This window comes from Hydra viridissima, unplaced genomic scaffold (assembly GCF_058129835.1).
Source record: "Hydra viridissima isolate aposymbiotic clone 2 unplaced genomic scaffold, HvirCarnegie_v1 scaffold_13, whole genome shotgun sequence".
Lineage (NCBI taxonomy): Eukaryota > Metazoa > Cnidaria > Hydrozoa > Anthoathecata > Hydridae > Hydra > Hydra viridissima.
Genome location: NW_028324312.1, coordinates 590,931 through 611,551, shown reverse-complemented (window position 1 = coordinate 611,551; position 20,621 = coordinate 590,931). Strand labels below are relative to the sequence as shown.

Sequence of the window (20,621 nt, the reverse complement as noted above, 5' to 3'; positions counted from 1 at the left end):
AGATTTCTCTGTCAAAAAGCATTTTGAGAACCTCTGTATTTAAATGTTCTTTTCAACTGTTGTAATGACAGCACTTTAATTCATCACCAGGGTCGCCAAGAAACAGCAGAGTTTAGGAGGACTTGCTTGTCATTAGCCTCGACCCTTTCCCAAGTAGTAATTCCTCACAAAGTCTAAAAAAACAAGCTTGAAAGTTTAAAAATTGGGATGGTGCAAATTAAGTTAAGAATTTAAACTGAGTAGCAAGAAAATATTTTTCAGATACTTTAGTTATTGCAAGAAATGAACACTTTAAATGTTTACTGACAAAAAGGTAAAACAATTTTAAAAAGTGACCTAAAACATCCACTGACAAAATATCAAATGACAAATGGAAAATGAAAAAATTTATGACACTAAATCGACACAGCATTAGGTTAGCAAAAGTAAAGCATACATACCTTGCACACTGTATCTGCATTTTTCCAATCACAAACTCGCAGAGCGTGGTAAAAGTTAATGAGACCTGGAACAATAAGCAAAGTATTTTTTTTAAATATTACATTTTTTAACATATTACCTAACCTAAATTAAGCCTGCAAATGTATTTGCGTACAAATTAGAAGCTCAGGATTGATGGAGAATAAACTTAAAAATATAATTCCCAAGTCAGTCAAAAAAAATGTTTACTTGTTGGCTAAAGGTCGACTTTTTCAAACTACCACTTTTAAAAAATGGTTGTGGTAAACTATCGAAGAAACATGACTTACCTTTTTCTTGAAACTTTAACTGCTTCAATATTATATGCTCTGCTAACCTAACTTAACCCTTAACCTTGCCCCAGGACAACACTCAAAATTCTCTTTCAATAATTTATTTTCAATAATCAGACTTGCTACCTGAGGCTGAGTTAACTTTAGCAGTAACTCTATAAAATGTTATATGAGAAAGCCAAACAAAAGGTTCGCTTCAAAATGTAATGAGTATGTAATTTTTTAAAAATTTTATCGCATATCTTTAATCGAATTAAAGGGATCATTCCAAAGAAGCTATAGATTGTCCAGTGAAAAGCATACCTAATTAAGCATTACTTTATTGGGGTTGTGTCAGTATAACTGTAAATGAAACAAAGCTATGAACAAAGTAAAGAAATAGGTAAAAGTCTTAGAAAGATGCTATTTCTGTTTCACTCACCAATAAAATCAAGAAGAATTTCCCACTTCTTATTCATTGAGTGTGATGCTCTAAAGAGTATTGCAACTTGCATTCTGGATAATCCAGGAACTCAGAACAAACTCTGTAACTGCACTCATGAAAGTCTTTTGTAACTACTCCTTCTTAAAGTTGATGCTTCTAAAAATGGAAATTTATTTTTGAAAGGATTTTTTCATCAGAAACTATTCTTAAGTATTTGAAGACTTGAAAAAGTAAAGTGGGCACAACAATAGGGGTTAAACTGCTTCAAATTTTAAAACACAAACACCAAAATAAGGTGAAAAGATTGAAAATAAAATAGCACAGTACTTTCTGTTACCTTAAAGCATTCTTGATAAATCGTTAAAAAAACTGTGTGAACTCCTCTAAACTTGTCACTTGTCTTGGTTTTGGCATCAGCTACTGTATGAGAAGATAAAACAGGATTTAATTTGTTTAGTTTCCCTTTTTTTTTTTTCTTTTTTTTTTTTTTCGAAACAAGCTAAAAGCACCTTTTCTGCTCTTGACGCTACGCCAACACCAAAAATTTCAGTAGGACTGCGCGTAGCCACTGCACCGTTGTTAAACTCAATGATATGCACTTTACCGCAAAATTAACGCACCACTTATAAATTCCGACTTATTTTGAAAAATATTACGTATTTCCCGGATTTATCAAATACAAAGTCGATAATAATGTTTATTGTGACGTCATTTGTAGGCTTTATTCCGTTTTAGTTTCCAAATTGTAGCAGCTTTTCATAAGCAGCACGTTTTGCTGTAACCAAACCTCACTTTTAAAAGAAAAGTATGTATAAAGTTAGTATGAACAGATGTGTTGCTCAATGATAACTGTCATTTGAGCAACACGTCTGTTCTGACTTCTCAACGATACATAAGCAGACATTTTAAAACCTTTTTTGGTACCTCTTGCATCGTTCATGGGAGATGGATTCCTTCTTATGTAGGATAATGCTAGACCACATACGGCGCATGTTGTTACTGAATACTTACAAAATGCTACTATTCAAGTTTTGGAGTGGCCGGCTTGCAGTCCAGATATGAACCCAATAGAGCATCTTTGGGGCATAATGGCACGCTGTGTTAGAAGTCAACATCCACCACCTAGACGAGTTGCGACAAAGTCTTATCCGCGTATGTGAAGATATCCTTCAAGAAACGATTACACCTCTAATTGAAAGAAATCCACGGTGCTGTCTGGCTGCAACAACATCAAGATGTGGCAACGCTAGATATTGATAAGTCAAAAATGTTACATTTTAAGCTGTATTTTTTTTTTTTTTTTTTTTTTTTTTTTTTTTATTTTTTTGTTCTTTAATCTTTATAAACTCGTAATATATAATACAATCTTTACAGTTTAAGTATAGTTAAAAAAGAGAAAAAAAAAAAAAAAAAATCACAAGATTACGTTATAACAAATATTATATGAAATAAAACTGTAAAGTGTTAGAGATTACTTCAAAGAACGCGGGAAACTTGCAGAAGACCGATGGTCTTGTCATCAAGAAACCGCTTTGCGTTATTAATATTTTTGGATACTTCAATTTAAAATAAATTTATATTTAAAAAATCATGTCATCAGTTTCGACAGAATGAAAGTAAAAATGCAAAAAACAAAGAATGCAGACAAAACAAAAAAAAAAAAAACAAAAAAAAAATTTTTTTTTTTTTTTAATTTTTTAATTTTATTACAATACACATAAATATAAGTAGGTACACGATTTGCTAAATAGGTAATATAAAGTCGTTTTTTAATATATAGTGTTGATAAATAAAAATTTATTTATTTATTAGTGTTGATAAATAATATAATTTATTACTGTTGTTGCTGTTGTTTGTTTTTGAGTTATTTACAGTTTTTAGAGTTATTAGAGTTGATATTGGTTTCGGAACAAAGTTAGTTTTATATATAGTTTTGAATGTTTTAGGCTTAATAAAAGTTCATAAAGTTGTTAGTGTTTAAAATAAGATCTTTTAATAATGTTTTCAGAGTATTTAAGTTATTCGATTTTTCCAGTTGGGTATTTTTGGATACTAATTTGTTATATAGACAAGGACCACGGTACGAAATAGAAAAGCGCAAGAGATTAGTTTTTTTGAAAGGTACTTTGAAGTTTCCCGTTCCTCTGGTATGGTATCTATTGTTGCTATTTTGAAAGAAATTCTTTGAAAAGTGAGAAGGAACAAGTCCAAGTTTATATTTGAGCATAAATAACAAATTTTGGAATATATTGATTTGATATACATTTAATGCTTTCAAATTTTTTAATAGTGGCTCAGCATGCGAGAGTCTATCCTTATTAAAAACTATTCTTGCAGCATGTTTTTGTTTTCGATATAGTGTGGTTAGTTTGGATCTATGTGTACTCGCCCATGCAACATTAGCGTATATGTAGTAGCTTTGTATGAACGAGAAGTATAAGAACTTTAAATTATCAGGAGACAGTATAGAACTTGCTTTGTAAAGGATACCAATGTTTTTTGATATTTTAGTATTTAAAATATCTATATGTGATTTCCAAGAGATGTTCTCATCAATAAGTATCCCTAGAAATTTAGTTGCTCGGGTTCTCTCTATTTCTTTATTATCTATATTTAACGAAGGTAAATCGGAAGGTATTTTTATAAAGTTAGGATGAAAAAGAATGTATTTGGTTTTTTCTGTGTTTAGCGATAATTTGTTAGATTTTAACCAACTGTTTATTTTTTCAAGTTCAGTATTTGTAGTTTCATAAAGTTCTGTAATAGATGAGGATGCATAAAATAAATTAGTGTCGTCTGCGAACATTATGACATCCAATTTACTCGAGGCTTTAGGAAGATCGTTTATGTATATTAAAAACAAAAGAGGTGCAAGAATGGAACCTTGGGGGACACCGTATTTTATTTTGAGTAATTTTGAAGCTTTTTTTTTATGAGCAATAACGCATTGTTTTCTGTCTAGTAAAAAATTTTTGAACCAGTTTAGTGCAACACCTTTTATCCCATATTTTTCCATTTTCCTAATTAAAATAGCGTGATCTACTGTGTCAAACGCCTTAGATAAATCAACAAAGACTCCAAGGACGTATTTTTTGTTTTCAAAGGAGTTATTTATATTATTAATAAGATCTAGAATTGCGTGTTCGGTTGAATGTTGCTTTTGGAAGCCAAACTGTTTTTCATTTAGGATTTTGTTATTTGTTAGATATTTATACAGTTTATTGTATATTACTCTCTCCAAAAGTTTTGAAAATACAGGTAGAACTGAGATTGGTCTGTAGTTATTTAGTGTAAATGAATCTCCGGTTTTTAATATTGGTATTACCTTAGCTATTTTTAATTTATTCGGTACAGATCCTGTAATAATTGAAGATTTAAATATTTCATATATTGGTTGTTTTATCACTGAAAACACATTTACAACTATATAGCTACAAATGTCGTCTATCCCAGGAGCCTTATACGTCTTAAGTGAGTTTTTTGCAATTTCTAGTTCTTCATGGTTTAGTCCAGAGAAAATATTTAAACAGAGATGTTGGTTTGTGATATAGGTTTCGAAGGAGATATCAGGGCATTGAATTTTTGAAGCCATGTTAGGGCCTATGTTTGCAAAAAAGCTATTAAAGTTTTCAGCGATAGAATTTTTGTCGATATATTCAGTTTCATTAACGATAATTTTATCAGGTAAATCATTTGATTTTGTATGGTTTTTACCTATTATTTCTTTCAATATGTTCCAGGTTTTTTTAATATCACCTTTGCTTTTTTGTAGTTGTTTTGAATAATATATTTTTTTAGAATTCTTTCTAATTTTTTCAAACAGATTTTTGTATTCCTTGTATGTAGTTAAGTTAGTTTCATTTCTGTTTTTTAAAAACTTGATATATAATTTTTGTTTTGTTTTTGATGACTTTCTAATCCCGTTAGTTATCCATGGGCAGTTTAAATGTTTTAACTTTATTTCTTTCTCTTCAACAGGGAAATGTTTATTGTAGTGATCTAGAAAAATATTAATAAACAAATTGTATGCGGAGTTTGTGTGTCCAAGGTTACATTCTTGATATACTCCATCCCAATTTACTATAGATAGCGAGTCTTTAAAATTTTTGATAGAGATTTGATTGATTTTTCTTTTATAAATTTTGGTTTTGGTATTGTTAAAGGTTTTTAGATCTTGAGATAATGAAAAATAAATAGGAAAATGATCTGATATATCGGTTTTGATAATTCCTGCTTTTAAAGAGGTTTCTAGAAATGTATTTGTTAATATATTGTCTATAGCAGAAACGGAGGTTGGGGTTACTCGGGTAGGTTTGTTGATGATTGGGAGGATACACAATTGAAACAGATTATCAAAAAAGAGTTTAGTATCAGCGTTTTCTTTGTAGTTTAAACTGTTAATATTTAAATCCCCTATAAAGAAAATATTTTTTCCCTTATCTTTTATTTTGAGAAAGATTTCATTAAAAAAATTTGTAAATTTATTTATATCACCTTCTGGAGGTCTATAGCAAGTGGAAATTATAATACTTTTTGATTTATTACCCGTTATCTCAATAGTAAAGACTTCACTATCAGTATCAGAGATAGAGAGGTCTTGTCTTACTTTAAACACTTGATTATTTCGGATATACGTTGCGATCCCTCCTCCCCTTTTATTTGTTTTTCTTTCAAAAGATATTAGTTTATAATTTGGAATTTGAAAATTTGTGTTCGTTTGAAGTAATTCATCAGAACACCACGTTTCGGTTATGCAAATCATACTAAATGAGTAATTGCAATCTATTAGAAAGTGTTTTAGTTTATCAAAATTTTTATTTATACTTCTTATATTTATGTGTATTGCAGTAAAATTATTTTTTAAAGTTTCGAGTTCAATTTTAAAAGTTTCAGTTTCAAAATATTTCGAATCAAAATTATTTCTGTGAAAAATTTGCGCATCAGAGTCGTAAAAATCGTTTAGTAAAATATTATTAGCAGTTTCGAAGGCATTGAAACGCAGCGTTTCAAAATCTATTGTTTTGTTTATGTTTGCGTCAGTCATAGCGTAAAGTGCGATAAATCAAAACGTGCTAGCATAATAAAAAATGTACAGAACTATTTCACGTATCTCGATTAAGTACTTTGTTAAAATTAAAGTTATTTACGAAAATCTCTGACGAATATTTTATCATATTTGATTATAGCAAATTTACCTTCCTTTCGGAATCTTTTAACATCTTCCCATAGCTTTTTTCTTATTTCCATCGTTTCGTTCGCGTAGTCTTCATTAATGAATATTCCGGTTCCTTTGAGTTTTTTTGATAGCGTTAAGATTTTATTTTTATTTTGGAAGTCTAGTAGTTTAATTATTATAGTTCTTGGAGAGTTATCTTCATTTATTTTTCCAATGCGGTGAGCTCTTTCAATTATTACGTCTTCAGAGATTTCCAGTTTATTTCTAAATAGATCTTTAACTTTCTTTGTACAGTCATTCCAAGATTCCATGGGCAGCTCAGATAAGCCATCAATCCTTAGGTTATTACGGCGTGAACGATTTTCAAGGTCAATATTTTTTTTTTTAAATTGTTAATTTCGCTAGCCATCAGACTGTTTGTTTCCGATAATTTTTTTAAGAAATTTTCTTCCTGAAAGTTGATGCTTTCCTTTATATCGTTGATGTCTTTTTCAATTATTTTAACCTTCGATTTGCTTTTATTAAACTCGTTTTCAAGTTTGTCAAGCCGATCTGTTAATATTTTTAGATTTGCACTTATGATATCGCTAAATATCTTTTCCTGTTTTTTTAAAAGGTTGATAGTTTCACTAAGAATACCTTTTTTTTGTTCTTCCAGTTTGGTGGTTATTAGTTTTTCAATATTTTTCATTGTAACTTCCATATTGAAAATTTTTTCAAAAACACGTCTTGCTCTTACGATGCCGCAAAAAAAGGTGTACCAAGTGTATGAGTGTGCATAACAACAATAATCATCTTAGTTTATTTTGTTACTTACCTTAATTTTATAACTTACCATATTTCTAATTTTAGTTTGTTTTTCTTTCTTTTCTTTTCTTTTCTCACCATCCTCAAAGTCGCTTTTATTATTACCATCGAAATAACTGTGTTCATGTGTTCTATTCTTAACACGTTTGTCAAAATATATGACCACAATTAAAATAAATCGAAATGTATGTGGTGCGTTAATTTTGCGGTTAAGTGTATATTCACTAGATATTTAACTCGCGCTTTCGCAGTGAAGCATATTTTTTTGCCAAGCAAGTTTTTTTTTGCCAGCCAGAATCATAAAAACATCGATTAAAACAAACGAATTATTGTCAGTTTAAATAAAGAGGCTACCGGCTTTAAAAACTTAAAAAACTTGCTTCACTTTTTCTTACGAAATTTATTTGAAGTTTTACATCTAGTTAGTATAAATATCATTGGTTTAGCTAAGAGCATAGTAACGGTTTCTGCTTACTCGCGCAGCCTAGTAAGATGGGTGCACCGCGGACGCTCAGTTGCGGGTTCTTTATTTATTTTTATTATTCCCCTTCCCGAAACCCCGAAATGAACGAAACGCGATTGGCAAGTATTTGATGCATACCTTAATACACAGTGACTAAATTCTAGTATGTGTTTTTTCCGTGCCGAAACTCTGGTCGGAAGACACTGCATCTTTTTAGATATTTTAGAGCTTGTGGGTTATCACTAGTACCCAAGCCTTTTTATGAGTCATTAAAAAAAAATTTACAAACAAAACTGTATTCTTCTTCTTTTTTTTTTTTCCAATTGTGATCAGATTATGATTTGTACTGACGATATTACATTGTGTCTACTTCCTCGGTCTTATTTTCTTACAAACATTAACAACATTTGTAGTTTCGTAACTATCCCATTGACCCTTTCATGCACATAAAAAATCATCTACAAAATGACAGCGGTACTATTAACTGTTTTAATTAGACTTTTTCTACACCTTGATACATTTTGATAGCTTTACAGAACGTTGCGCGGCATTTAGGACTTTGTCAGGTCGTAACAATTACACTAATTGAGTTTGAAAGTCACAGTAACCTCACCGGTAACTGTTCCGTGCTTTTTAGGTCGATGTATATTCTAGAAAAGGGGAGTTTGAGAGCAATTTTGAAGAAGAAAAAAAAGGTTTTTAAGTTGTTCATAGCCTAGGACGGATGCAGCAGTTTAAGTGTTTTATTTTAGCAGCTAGTTTAGCTATTCTGCACTTGGCATTGTTTGAAAAATTAAATATAGCGATTGCAACAGATATTTTCATTTGAACCTATTTCGTAAATGCGTCTAATGTTTTTAAAAGATGCGTGGCTATAAAAATAGCCGTTTGAGCGGATTTTGATCTACTTACTGCTGGTGTACTTGGTAACAGCCTTGGTGCCTTCGCTCACTGCGTGTTTAGCAAGTTCACCGGGAAGTAAAAGGCGCACGGCGGTTTGAATTTCACGCGAAGAGATCGTAGATTTCTTATTTTGAAGGGCGAGCCGCGAAGCTTCAGAAGCAATTCTTTCGAAAATGTCGTTCACGAAAGAATTCATGATGCTCATTGCTTTAGAAGAAACACCGACATCAGGGTGAACTTGCTTCAGGACGTTGTAAATGTAAATGGCATAAGACTCTCGTCTCTTTCTCTTGCGCTTCTTGTCACCAGTTCCAGCAATTATACCGCCTTTCTTACCGGCGCGCTTCTCGCCTTTTTTCGCCACCTTTGGAGCTTGTTTTCCTCCGGTTTTTGGTGCGTCTGACATTTCGACGGGCCGAACAGTAAAAATTCTTTTCGTTTGTTTTCATTGCATTGCAACTGGATTTAATTTAAGATAAAGTTGTAGCCTCCAACTTGAAAACTCTTGCGTCATATGCACTTCTATTGGTTCTTAAAAGATTAAGTTGTTTGAGCATCGTTTATTTCTTTTTTACTATTGGTTAAAAAAAGGTTGACTTTGAGACCACTCTATTTTGATAAGAATAGCAAACTTTTTGCTGTTTAAAATAAAAAAAAAGGCGCACGAGATCTCTGGTCCGTCTGTCCGTCTGTCTCTGCTTGTGTTAGAAAATAAAATGTCAGGACGTGGAAAAGGAGGAAAAGCTAAGGCCAAGGCAAAAACTCGATCTTTCAGAGCGGGTCTTCAGTTTCCTGTTGGTCGCGTTCACCGATTTTTGCGCAAAGGACATTACGCCAATCGCATCGGTTCAGGCGCACCGGTCTACTTAGCTGCAGTTTTGGAATACCTCTCCGCCGAAATCTTAGAGTTAGCTGGTAATGCTGCACGCGATAACAAAAAAGCCAGGATCATTCCTCGTCACTTACAGCTAGCTGTTCGCAACGACGAAGAGTTAAACAAGTTGTTGTCAGGTGTTACAATTGCGAGCGGCGGTGTGTTGCCAAACATTCAAGCTGTGTTGCTTCCCAAAAAGAACGAGAAGGTTCCAAAGCCAGCAGCCCAGTAAACGGCGGTATAAACAACACAAAAGGCTATTTTCATAGCCACACATCTGTTAAAAATTATTGTTAAGGCGTTAGAAACTTTAAATTTTGAATTAAACCCGTAAACTGTTGCCTACGACCATACCACGGTGAATACACCCGTTCTCGTCCGATCACGGAAGTTAAGCATCGTCGGGCCAGGGTAGTACTTGGATGGGTGACCGCCTGGGAACTCCTGGTGCCGTAGGCTTTTGCAACCGTTTACGAAAAAAAAAAAAATAAATAAATAAATAAATCGCCAAAGGGGACTCCCTTTTCTTTACAAAATCTGCTTTTTCAGTTGACTCCAAGATACACAGAACTCATCCCCTGCAAAAGAATATGCATAAACGCGTGCCTGCCTGGGTGGTGTCGATGGAAAGGGGAGCGACTGGTGGAAAGGTGTGTGAGGGCGCTTCTTCCGTCTCCGCATCTCTGAGGGAAAGAAAATGGCGCTCTTTTTCCTCGCACACAAGCCAGAAAGCTAGTTTTGATGCTGAACAACAAGGGCAACGGTTAAAGGGACTATAGCCACCATAGTCACCGAGAGAAATTTCGGGCCCAGGGGAAGTTTTCTTAAGGGGCCCTCGTTGTGATCAATTACATACCCAGGACCAATAGAAGTGTGCTCTGGTCATTAAAAATTAAAAACGAAAGTGAATGAAATCTTTTAAAAGTCAAAACTATTTAAATCTTTTAAAAAATGGTTTTTAAAAAATCGTTTGTAGATACACGGGGATACCCGGGAATCTTCCCCGTCCTCTCGGCGGCCATGAAAGAAACCCTCGCAAGTCTAAAGTTGCACGATGTCGATGTTCCCTAGTTTTGTCGAAATGACGAAAAGACTGCAAAACTAGCTTTGAAGAGCAAAAATTTATAAGATTCGTCAATCGTCGTTACGTATCTCTGGCAACGTTGCGTATTGACGTGTCAACTTGCCAAAATGTTTCGGTCGTTGTCTTTTCTTTCTAAGATCAACACGTAGGAATCAGAGCTGTTTTCATGAAAATAATGAACGGTAGTAAAAGAATGCATTTCACCGCACCAGAATCCAATATGCGATATGCATAAATGGTTGACAATTGTTGCTTTTGTTGCTGCTGCTGTTGTTGTTACTATCGTTACTGTTAGATCGTTATTGCTAATGCTTATTTTTTTGTGGTCGTTGCTATTGTCGGTATTACTATTATCGTTAGTTTATCGATGCTATCGTTAACTTTTGTTATTGTCGTTATTGTTATCTTCATCGTTGTCATTATTTTCGTTATCACTATTGATATCGATTTTCTTATTGCTACTGTTTGTTATTTTAACTATTATTATCGTCATTGTTTTTTTTATTACAGCAACTCGTTTTCACTGTTGTGACTGTCACTTTTGTTCCGCCGTCGAGTGATTTCCGGGATTGTAACCGGTCGATCACGCTTGCTGGTTGTCACGTTGAAACGATTCTCGTCGCTCCTATGCTTATTTGGTTGCCTATTTGCGATTCTTAGATTTTTATTGATTTTATACACACAAAAAAAACAAAAAAAAAAAACAACAACTTTTGAAATAAATAAAATTTATTTGCACTTATAGCAGACTTTGTATGCGCCTCTCAAAATATGCAGTAGACTCTTAGGGGTGAGAGGAGAGGTTTTTTTTTTAAGTCGTTAGAGGAGGGGGCGAGCGCGAACGCAGGCCCCCACTACCAGAAATTGTACGGTCGAGTTACCGACGTTAGCGGTAATCGCAGGGGTCAGCCCAGGCGAAGTGCAATGCAAGAGCCTCACCCTGGAAGAAGCCCCATGTTGATCAGGTTTACTTCCCCGTCAGGTAAGTATGCTTTTCCCGTTGTGTGGGCAGCCTCGGACGTGCCCCAATCTTCTCAATTGTGGGTTTTCGATTGCACACCGCATCGTCCCGTTTGTTTGCTTTATTTTTTTTTTCCTTCTCTATAGTATGGGCCGCGCTCAGCAGTAGTGCAACGCCGAGGCAACCCGCGGTCAGGGCGAGGTAAACCTACGATCCCTTGACCAAATGCCAAAAATCAGATTAATATATGAGCCGGACTATGCCGGCGTACCAGATATTAAACTGATAAGAACAGATACTACACTTGATCTTAGCCATTAGGCCGAGAAGCGATACTTTTTGCAACGAGTTTGTCCCGGCTCCCTCCCTCTCAACGAAAAAACTTGTGGACATTTGAATGATCAAGTCGATGGGTAACTTTAAGTTTCAACGATGAAAACATGGCTTTCTTGTACTGCATCAATTTCACTCTAAAACATTTGGGCTTTTTTTCAAAAATAACCCAGCTTCTTTCAAAAATAACGAGCTTCTTTCAAAAATAACCCAATTAACCAAAACATAAAAAACGTTTAAAGGCTTTTAAATTTAACGCTGGGCAGCAGATGTGATCAAAGGCCAAGTTGAACAACTGAAAATCAACTCTGTATATGAGCGTCCGACAGATTTCTCTGTCAAAAAGCATTTTGAGAACCTCTGTATTTAAATGTTCTTTTCAACTGTTGTAATGACAGCACTTTAATTCATCACCAGGGTCGCCAAGAAACAGCAGAGTTTAGGAGGACTTGCTTGTCATTAGCCTCGACCCTTTCCCAAGTAGTAATTCCTCACAAAGTCTAAAAAAACAAGCTTGAAAGTTTAAAAATTGGGATGGTGCAAATTAAGTTAAGAATTTAAACTGAGTAGCAAGAAAATATTTTTCAGATACTTTAGTTATTGCAAGAAATGAACACTTTAAATGTTTACTGACAAAAAGGTAAAACAATTTTAAAAAGTGACCTAAAACATCCACTGACAAAATATCAAATGACAAATGGAAAATGAAAAAATTTATGACACTAAATCGACACAGCATTAGGTTAGCAAAAGTAAAGCATACATACCTTGCACACTGTATCTGCATTTTTCCAATCACAAACTCGCAGAGCGTGGTAAAAGTTAATGAGACCTGGAACAATAAGCAAAGTATTTTTTTTAAATATTACATTTTTTAACATATTACCTAACCTAAATTAAGCCTGCAAATGTATTTGCGTACAAATTAGAAGCTCAGGATTGATGGAGAATAAACTTAAAAATATAATTCCCAAGTCAGTCAAAAAAAATGTTTACTTGTTGGCTAAAGGTCGACTTTTTCAAACTACCACTTTTAAAAAATGGTTGTGGTAAACTATCGAAGAAACATGACTTACCTTTTTCTTGAAACTTTAACTGCTTCAATATTATATGCTCTGCTAACCTAACTTAACCCTTAACCTTGCCCCAGGACAACACTCAAAATTCTCTTTCAATAATTTATTTTCAATAATCAGACTTGCTACCTGAGGCTGAGTTAACTTTAGCAGTAACTCTATAAAATGTTATATGAGAAAGCCAAACAAAAGGTTCGCTTCAAAATGTAATGAGTATGTAATTTTTTAAAAATTTTATCGCATATCTTTAATCGAATTAAAGGGATCATTCCAAAGAAGCTATAGATTGTCCAGTGAAAAGCATACCTAATTAAGCATTACTTTATTGGGGTTGTGTCAGTATAACTGTAAATGAAACAAAGCTATGAACAAACTAAAGAAATAGGTAAAAGTCTTAGAAAGATGCTATTTCTGTTTCACTCACCAATAAAATCAAGAAGAATTTCCCACTTCTTATTCATTGAGTGTGATGCTCTAAAGAGTATTGCAACTTGCATTCTGGATAATCCAGGAACTCAGAACAAACTCTGTAACTGCACTCATGAAAGTCTTTTGTAACTACTCCTTCATAAAGTTGATGCTTCTAAAAATGGAAATTTATTTTTGAAAGGATTTTTTCATCAGAAACTATTCTTAAGTATTTGAAGACTTGAAAAAGTAAAGTGGGCACAACAATAGGGGTTAAACTGCTTCAAATTTTAAAACACAAACACCAAAATAAGGTGAAAAGATTGAAAATAAAATAGCACAGTACTTTCTGTTACCTTAAAGCATTCTTGATAAATCGTTAAAAAAACTGTGTGAACTCCTCTAAACTTGTCACTTGTCTTGGTTTTGGCATCAGCTACTGTATGAGAAGATAAAACAGGATTTAATTTGTTTAGTTTCCCTTTTTTTTTTTTCTTTTTTTTTTTTTTCGAAACAAGCTAAAAGCACCTTTTCTGCTCTTGACGCTACGCCAACACCAAAAATTTCAGTAGGACTGCGCGTAGCCACTGCACCGTTGTTAAACTCAATGATATGCACTTTACCGCAAAATTAACGCACCACTTATAAATTCCGACTTATTTTGAAAAATATTACGTATTTCCCGGATTTATCAAATACAAAGTCGATAATAATGTTTATTGTGACGTCATTTGTAGGCTTTATTCCGTTTTAGTTTCCAAATTGTAGCAGCTTTTCATAAGCAGCACGTTTTGCTGTAACCAAACCTCACTTTTAAAAGAAAAGTATGTATAAAGTTAGTATGAACAGATGTGTTGCTCAATGATAACTGTCATTTGAGCAACACGTCTGTTCTGACTTCTCAACGATACATAAGCAGACATTTTAAAACCTTTTTTGGTACCTCTTGCATCGTTCATGGGAGATGGATTCCTTCTTATGTAGGATAATGCTAGACCACATACGGCGCATGTTGTTACTGAATACTTACAAAATGCTACTATTCAAGTTTTGGAGTGGCCGGCTTGCAGTCCAGATATGAACCCAATAGAGCATCTTTGGGGCATAATGGCACGCTGTGTTAGAAGTCAACATCCACCACCTAGACGAGTTGCGACAAAGTCTTATCCGCGTATGTGAAGATATCCTTCAAGAAACGATTACACCTCTAATTGAAAGAAATCCACGGTGCTGTCTGGCTGCAACAACATCAAGATGTGGCAACGCTAGATATTGATAAGTCAAAAATGTTACATTTTAAGCTGTATTTTTTTTTTTTTTTTTTTTTTTTTTTTTTTTATTTTTTTGTTCTTTAATCTTTATAAACTCGTAATATATAATACAATCTTTACAGTTTAAGTATAGTTAAAAAAGAGAAAAAAAAAAAAAAAAAATCACAAGATTACGTTATAACAAATATTATATGAAATAAAACTGTAAAGTGTTAGAGATTACTTCAAAGAACGCGGGAAACTTGCAGAAGACCGATGGTCTTGTCATCAAGAAACCGCTTTGCGTTATTAATATTTTTGGATACTTCAATTTAAAATAAATTTATATTTAAAAAATCATGTCATCAGTTTCGACAGAATGAAAGTAAAAATGCAAAAAACAAAGAATGCAGACAAAACAAAAAAAAAAAAAACAAAAAAAAAATTTTTTTTTTTTTTTAATTTTTTAATTTTATTACAATACACATAAATATAAGTAGGTACACGATTTGCTAAATAGGTAATATAAAGTCGTTTTTTAATATATAGTGTTGATAAATAAAAATTTATTTATTTATTAGTGTTGATAAATAATATAATTTATTACTGTTGTTGCTGTTGTTTGTTTTTGAGTTATTTACAGTTTTTAGAGTTATTAGAGTTGATATTGGTTTCGGAACAAAGTTAGTTTTATATATAGTTTTGAATGTTTTAGGCTTAATAAAAGTTCATAAAGTTGTTAGTGTTTAAAATAAGATCTTTTAATAATGTTTTCAGAGTATTTAAGTTATTCGATTTTTCCAGTTGGGTATTTTTGGATACTAATTTGTTATATAGACAAGGACCACGGTACGAAATAGAAAAGCGCAAGAGATTAGTTTTTTTGAAAGGTACTTTGAAGTTTCCCGTTCCTCTGGTATGGTATCTATTGTTGCTATTTTGAAAGAAATTCTTTGAAAAGTGAGAAGGAACAAGTCCAAGTTTATATTTGAGCATAAATAACAAATTTTGGAATATATTGATTTGATATACATTTAATGCTTTCAAATTTTTTAATAGTGGCTCAGCATGCGAGAGTCTATCCTTATTAAAAACTATTCTTGCAGCATGTTTTTGTTTTCGATATAGTGTGGTTAGTTTGGATCTATGTGTACTCGCCCATGCAACATTAGCGTATATGTAGTAGCTTTGTATGAACGAGAAGTATAAGAACTTTAAATTATCAGGAGACAGTATAGAACTTGCTTTGTAAAGGATACCAATGTTTTTTGATATTTTAGTATTTAAAATATCTATATGTGATTTCCAAGAGATGTTCTCATCAATAAGTATCCCTAGAAATTTAGTTGCTCGGGTTCTCTCTATTTCTTTATTATCTATATTTAACGAAGGTAAATCGGAAGGTATTTTTATAAAGTTAGGATGAAAAAGAATGTATTTGGTTTTTTCTGTGTTTAGCGATAATTTGTTAGATTTTAACCAACTGTTTATTTTTTCAAGTTCAGTATTTGTAGTTTCATAAAGTTCTGTAATAGATGAGGATGCATAAAATAAATTAGTGTCGTCTGCGAACATTATGACATCCAATTTACTCGAGGCTTTAGGAAGATCGTTTATGTATATTAAAAACAAAAGAGGTGCAAGAATGGAACCTTGGGGGACACCGTATTTTATTTTGAGTAATTTTGAAGCTTTTTTTTTATGAGCAATAACGCATTGTTTTCTGTCTAGTAAAAAATTTTTGAACCAGTTTAGTGCAACACCTTTTATCCCATATTTTTCCATTTTCCTAATTAAAATAGCGTGATCTACTGTGTCAAACGCCTTAGATAAATCAACAAAGACTCCAAGGACGTATTTTTTGTTTTCAAAGGAGTTATTTATATTATTAATAAGATCTAGAATTGCGTGTTCGGTTGAATGTTGCTTTTGGAAGCCAAACTGTTTTTCATTTAGGATTTTGTTATTTGTTAGATATTTATACAGTTTATTGTATATTACTCTCTCCAAAAGTTTTGAAAATACAGGTAGAACTGAGATTGGTCTGTAGTTATTTAGTGTAAATGAATCTCCGGTTTTTAATATTGGTATTACCTTAGCTATTTTTAATTTATTCGGTACAGATCCTGTAATAATTGAAGATTTAAATATTTCATATATTGGTTGTTTTATCACTGAAAACACATTTACAACTATATAGCTACAAATGTCGTCTATCCCAGGAGCCTTATACGTCTTAAGTGAGTTTTTTGCAATTTCTAGTTCTTCATGGTTTAGTCCAGAGAAAATATTTAAACAGAGATGTTGGTTTGTGATATAGGTTTCGAAGGAGATATCAGGGCATTGAATTTTTGAAGCCATGTTAGGGCCTATGTTTGCAAAAAAGCTATTAAAGTTTTCAGCGATAGAATTTTTGTCGATATATTCAGTTTCATTAACGATAATTTTATCAGGTAAATCATTTGATTTTGTATGGTTTTTACCTATTATTTCTTTCAATATGTTCCAGGTTTTTTTAATATCACCTTTGCTTTTTTGTAGTTGTTTTGAATAATATATTTTTTTAGAATTCTTTCTAATTTTTTCAAACAGATTTTTGTATTCCTTGTATGTAGTTAAGTTAGTTTCATTTCTGTTTTTTAAAAACTTGATATATAATTTTTGTTTTGTTTTTGATGACTTTCTAATCCCGTTAGTTATCCATGGGCAGTTTAAATGTTTTAACTTTATTTCTTTCTCTTCAACAGGGAAATGTTTATTGTAGTGATCTAGAAAAATATTAATAAACAAATTGTATGCGGAGTTTGTGTGTCCAAGGTTACATTCTTGATATACTCCATCCCAATTTACTATAGATAGCGAGTCTTTAAAATTTTTGATAGAGATTTGATTGATTTTTCTTTTATAAATTTTGGTTTTGGTATTGTTAAAGGTTTTTAGATCTTGAGATAATGAAAAATAAATAGGAAAATGATCTGATATATCGGTTTTGATAATTCCTGCTTTTAAAGAGGTTTCTAGAAATGTATTTGTTAATATATTGTCTATAGCAGAAACGGAGGTTGGGGTTACTCGGGTAGGTTTGTTGATGATTGGGAGGATACACAATTGAAACAGATTATCAAAAAAGAGTTTAGTATCAGCGTTTTCTTTGTAGTTTAAACTGTTAATATTTAAATCCCCTATAAAGAAAATATTTTTTCCCTTATCTTTTATTTTGAGAAAGATTTCATTAAAAAAATTTGTAAATTTATTTATATCACCTTCTGGAGGTCTATAGCAAGTGGAAATTATAATACTTTTTGATTTATTACCCGTTATCTCAATAGTAAAGACTTCACTATCAGTATCAGAGATAGAGAGGTCTTGTCTTACTTTAAACACTTGATTATTTCGGATATACGTTGCGATCCCTCCTCCCCTTTTATTTGTTTTTCTTTCAAAAGATATTAGTTTATAATTTGGAATTTGAAAATTTGTGTTCGTTTGAAGTAATTCATCAGAACACCACGTTTCGGTTATGCAAATCATACTAAATGAGTAATTGCAATCTATTAGAAAGTGTTTTAGTTTATCAAAATTTTTATTTATACTTCTTATATTTATGTGTATTGCAGTAAAATTATTTTTTAAAGTTTCGAGTTCAATTTTAAAAGTTTCAGTTTCAAAATATTTCGAATCAAAATTATTTCTGTGAAAAATTTGCGCATCAGAGTCGTAAAAATCGTTTAGTAAAATATTATTAGCAGTTTCGAAGGCATTGAAACGCAGCGTTTCAAAATCTATTGTTTTGTTTATGTTTGCGTCAGTCATAGCGTAAAGTGCGATAAATCAAAACGTGCTAGCATAATAAAAAATGTACAGAACTATTTCACGTATCTCGATTAAGTACTTTGTTAAAATTAAAGTTATTTACGAAAATCTCTGACGAATATTTTATCATATTTGATTATAGCAAATTTACCTTCCTTTCGGAATCTTTTAACATCTTCCCATAGCTTTTTTCTTATTTCCATCGTTTCGTTCGCGTAGTCTTCATTAATGAATATTCCGGTTCCTTTGAGTTTTTTTGATAGCGTTAAGATTTTATTTTTATTTTGGAAGTCTAGTAGTTTAATTATTATAGTTCTTGGAGAGTTATCTTCATTTATTTTTCCAATGCGGTGAGCTCTTTCAATTATTACGTCTTCAGAGATTTCCAGTTTATTTCTAAATAGATCTTTAACTTTCTTTGTACAGTCATTCCAAGATTCCATGGGCAGCTCAGATAAGCCATCAATCCTTAGGTTATTACGGCGTGAACGATTTTCAAGGTCAATATTTTTTTTTTTAAATTGTTAATTTCGCTAGCCATCAGACTGTTTGTTTCCGATAATTTTTTTAAGAAATTTTCTTCCTGAAAGTTGATGCTTTCCTTTATATCGTTGATGTCTTTTTCAATTATTTTAACCTTCGATTTGCTTTTATTAAACTCGTTTTCAAGTTTGTCAAGCCGATCTGTTAATATTTTTAGATTTGCACTTATGATATCGCTAAATATCTTTTCCTGTTTTTTTAAAAGGTTGATAGTTTCACTAAGAATACCTTTTTTTTGTTCTTCCAGTTTGGTGGTTATTAGTTTTTCAATATTTTTCATTGTAACTTCCATATTGAAAATTTTTTCAAAAACACGTCTTGCTCTTACGATGCCGCAAAAAAAGGTGTACCAAGTGTATGAGTGTGCATAACAACAATAATCATCTTAGTTTATTTTGTTACTTACCTTAATTTTATAACTTACCATATTTCTAATTTTAGTTTGTTTTTCTTTCTTTTCTTTTCTTTTCTCACCATCCTCAAAGTCGCTTTTATTATTACCATCGAAATAACTGTGTTCATGTGTTCTATTCTTAACACGTTTGTCAAAATATATGACCACAATTAAAATAAATCGAAATGTATGTGGTGCGTTAATTTTGCGGTTAAGTGTATATTCACTAGATATTTAACTCGCGCTTTCGCAGTGAAGCATATTTTTTTGCCAAGCAAGTTTTTTTTTGCCAGCCAGAATCATAAAAACATCGATTAAAACAAACGAATTATTGTCAGTTTAAATAAAGAGGCTACCGGCTTTAAAAACTTAAAAAACTTGCTTCACTTTTTCTTACGAAATTTATTTGAAGTTTTACATCTAGTTAGTATAAATATCATTGGTTTAGCTAAGAGCATAGTAACGGTTTCTGCTTACTCGCGCAGCCTAGTAAGATGGGTGCACCGCGGACGCTCAGTTGCGGGTTCTTTATTTATTTTTATTATTCCCCTTCCCGAAACCCCGAAATGAACGAAACGCGATTGGCAAGTATTTGATGCATACCTTAATACACAGTGACTAAATTCTAGTATGTGTTTTTTCCGTGCCGAAACTCTGGTCGGAAGACACTGCATCTTTTTAGATATTTTAGAGCTTGTGGGTTATCACTAGTACCCAAGCCTTTTTATGAGTCATTAAAAAAAAATTTACAAACAAAACTGTATTCTTCTTCTTTTTTTTTTTTCCAATTGTGATCAGATTATGATTTGTACTGACGATATTACATTGTGTCTACTTCCTCGGTCTTATTTTCTTACAAACATTAACAACATTTGTAGTTTCGTAACTATCCCATTGACCCTTTCATGCACATAAAAAATCATCTACAAAATGACAGCGGTACTATTAACTGTTTTAATTAGACTTTTTCTACACCTTGATACATTTTGATAGCTTTACAGAACGTTGCGCGGCATTTAGGACTTTGTCAGGTCGTAACAATTACACTAATTGAGTTTGAAAGTCACAGTAACCTCACCGGTAACTGTTCCGTGCTTTTTAGGTCGATGTATATTCTAGAAAAGGGGAGTTTGAGAGCAATTTTGAAGAAGAAAAAAAAGGTTTTTAAGTTGTTCATAGCCTAGGACGGATGCAGCAGTTTAAGTGTTTTATTTTAGCAGCTAGTTTAGCTATTCTGCACTTGGCATTGTTTGAAAAATTAAATATAGCGATTGCAACAGATATTTTCATTTGAACCTATTTCGTAAATGCGTCTAATGTTTTTAAAAGATGCGTGGCTATAAAAATAGCCGTTTGAGCG

At 32.3% G+C, this 20,621-nt stretch overlaps 3 non-coding genes and 2 pseudogenes across 3 annotated transcripts; 1 reads left to right on the top strand and 4 right to left on the bottom strand.

The window, feature by feature from the left end:
• Positions 1-6,084: 6,084 nt before the first annotated feature.
• On the bottom strand, positions 6,085-7,090 carry LOC149879824 (uncharacterized; annotated as a pseudogene).
• A 2,649-nt stretch (positions 7,091-9,739) lies between these two features.
• On the top strand, positions 9,740-9,858 carry LOC149879823 (5S ribosomal RNA). Its single transcript, XR_016446601.1, has one exon. It is a non-coding gene; the product is annotated as a 5S ribosomal RNA (ribosomal RNA).
• A 1,451-nt stretch (positions 9,859-11,309) lies between these two features.
• Positions 11,310-11,473, bottom strand: LOC149879822 (U1 spliceosomal RNA). The gene has a single exon (XR_016446504.1). It is a non-coding gene; the product is annotated as a U1 spliceosomal RNA (small nuclear RNA).
• A 113-nt stretch (positions 11,474-11,586) lies between these two features.
• On the bottom strand, positions 11,587-11,778 carry LOC149879821 (U2 spliceosomal RNA). Its single transcript, XR_016446670.1, has one exon. It is a non-coding gene; the product is annotated as a U2 spliceosomal RNA (small nuclear RNA).
• A 6,410-nt stretch (positions 11,779-18,188) lies between these two features.
• On the bottom strand, positions 18,189-19,194 carry LOC149879820 (uncharacterized; annotated as a pseudogene).
• Positions 19,195-20,621: the final 1,427 nt, after the last annotated feature.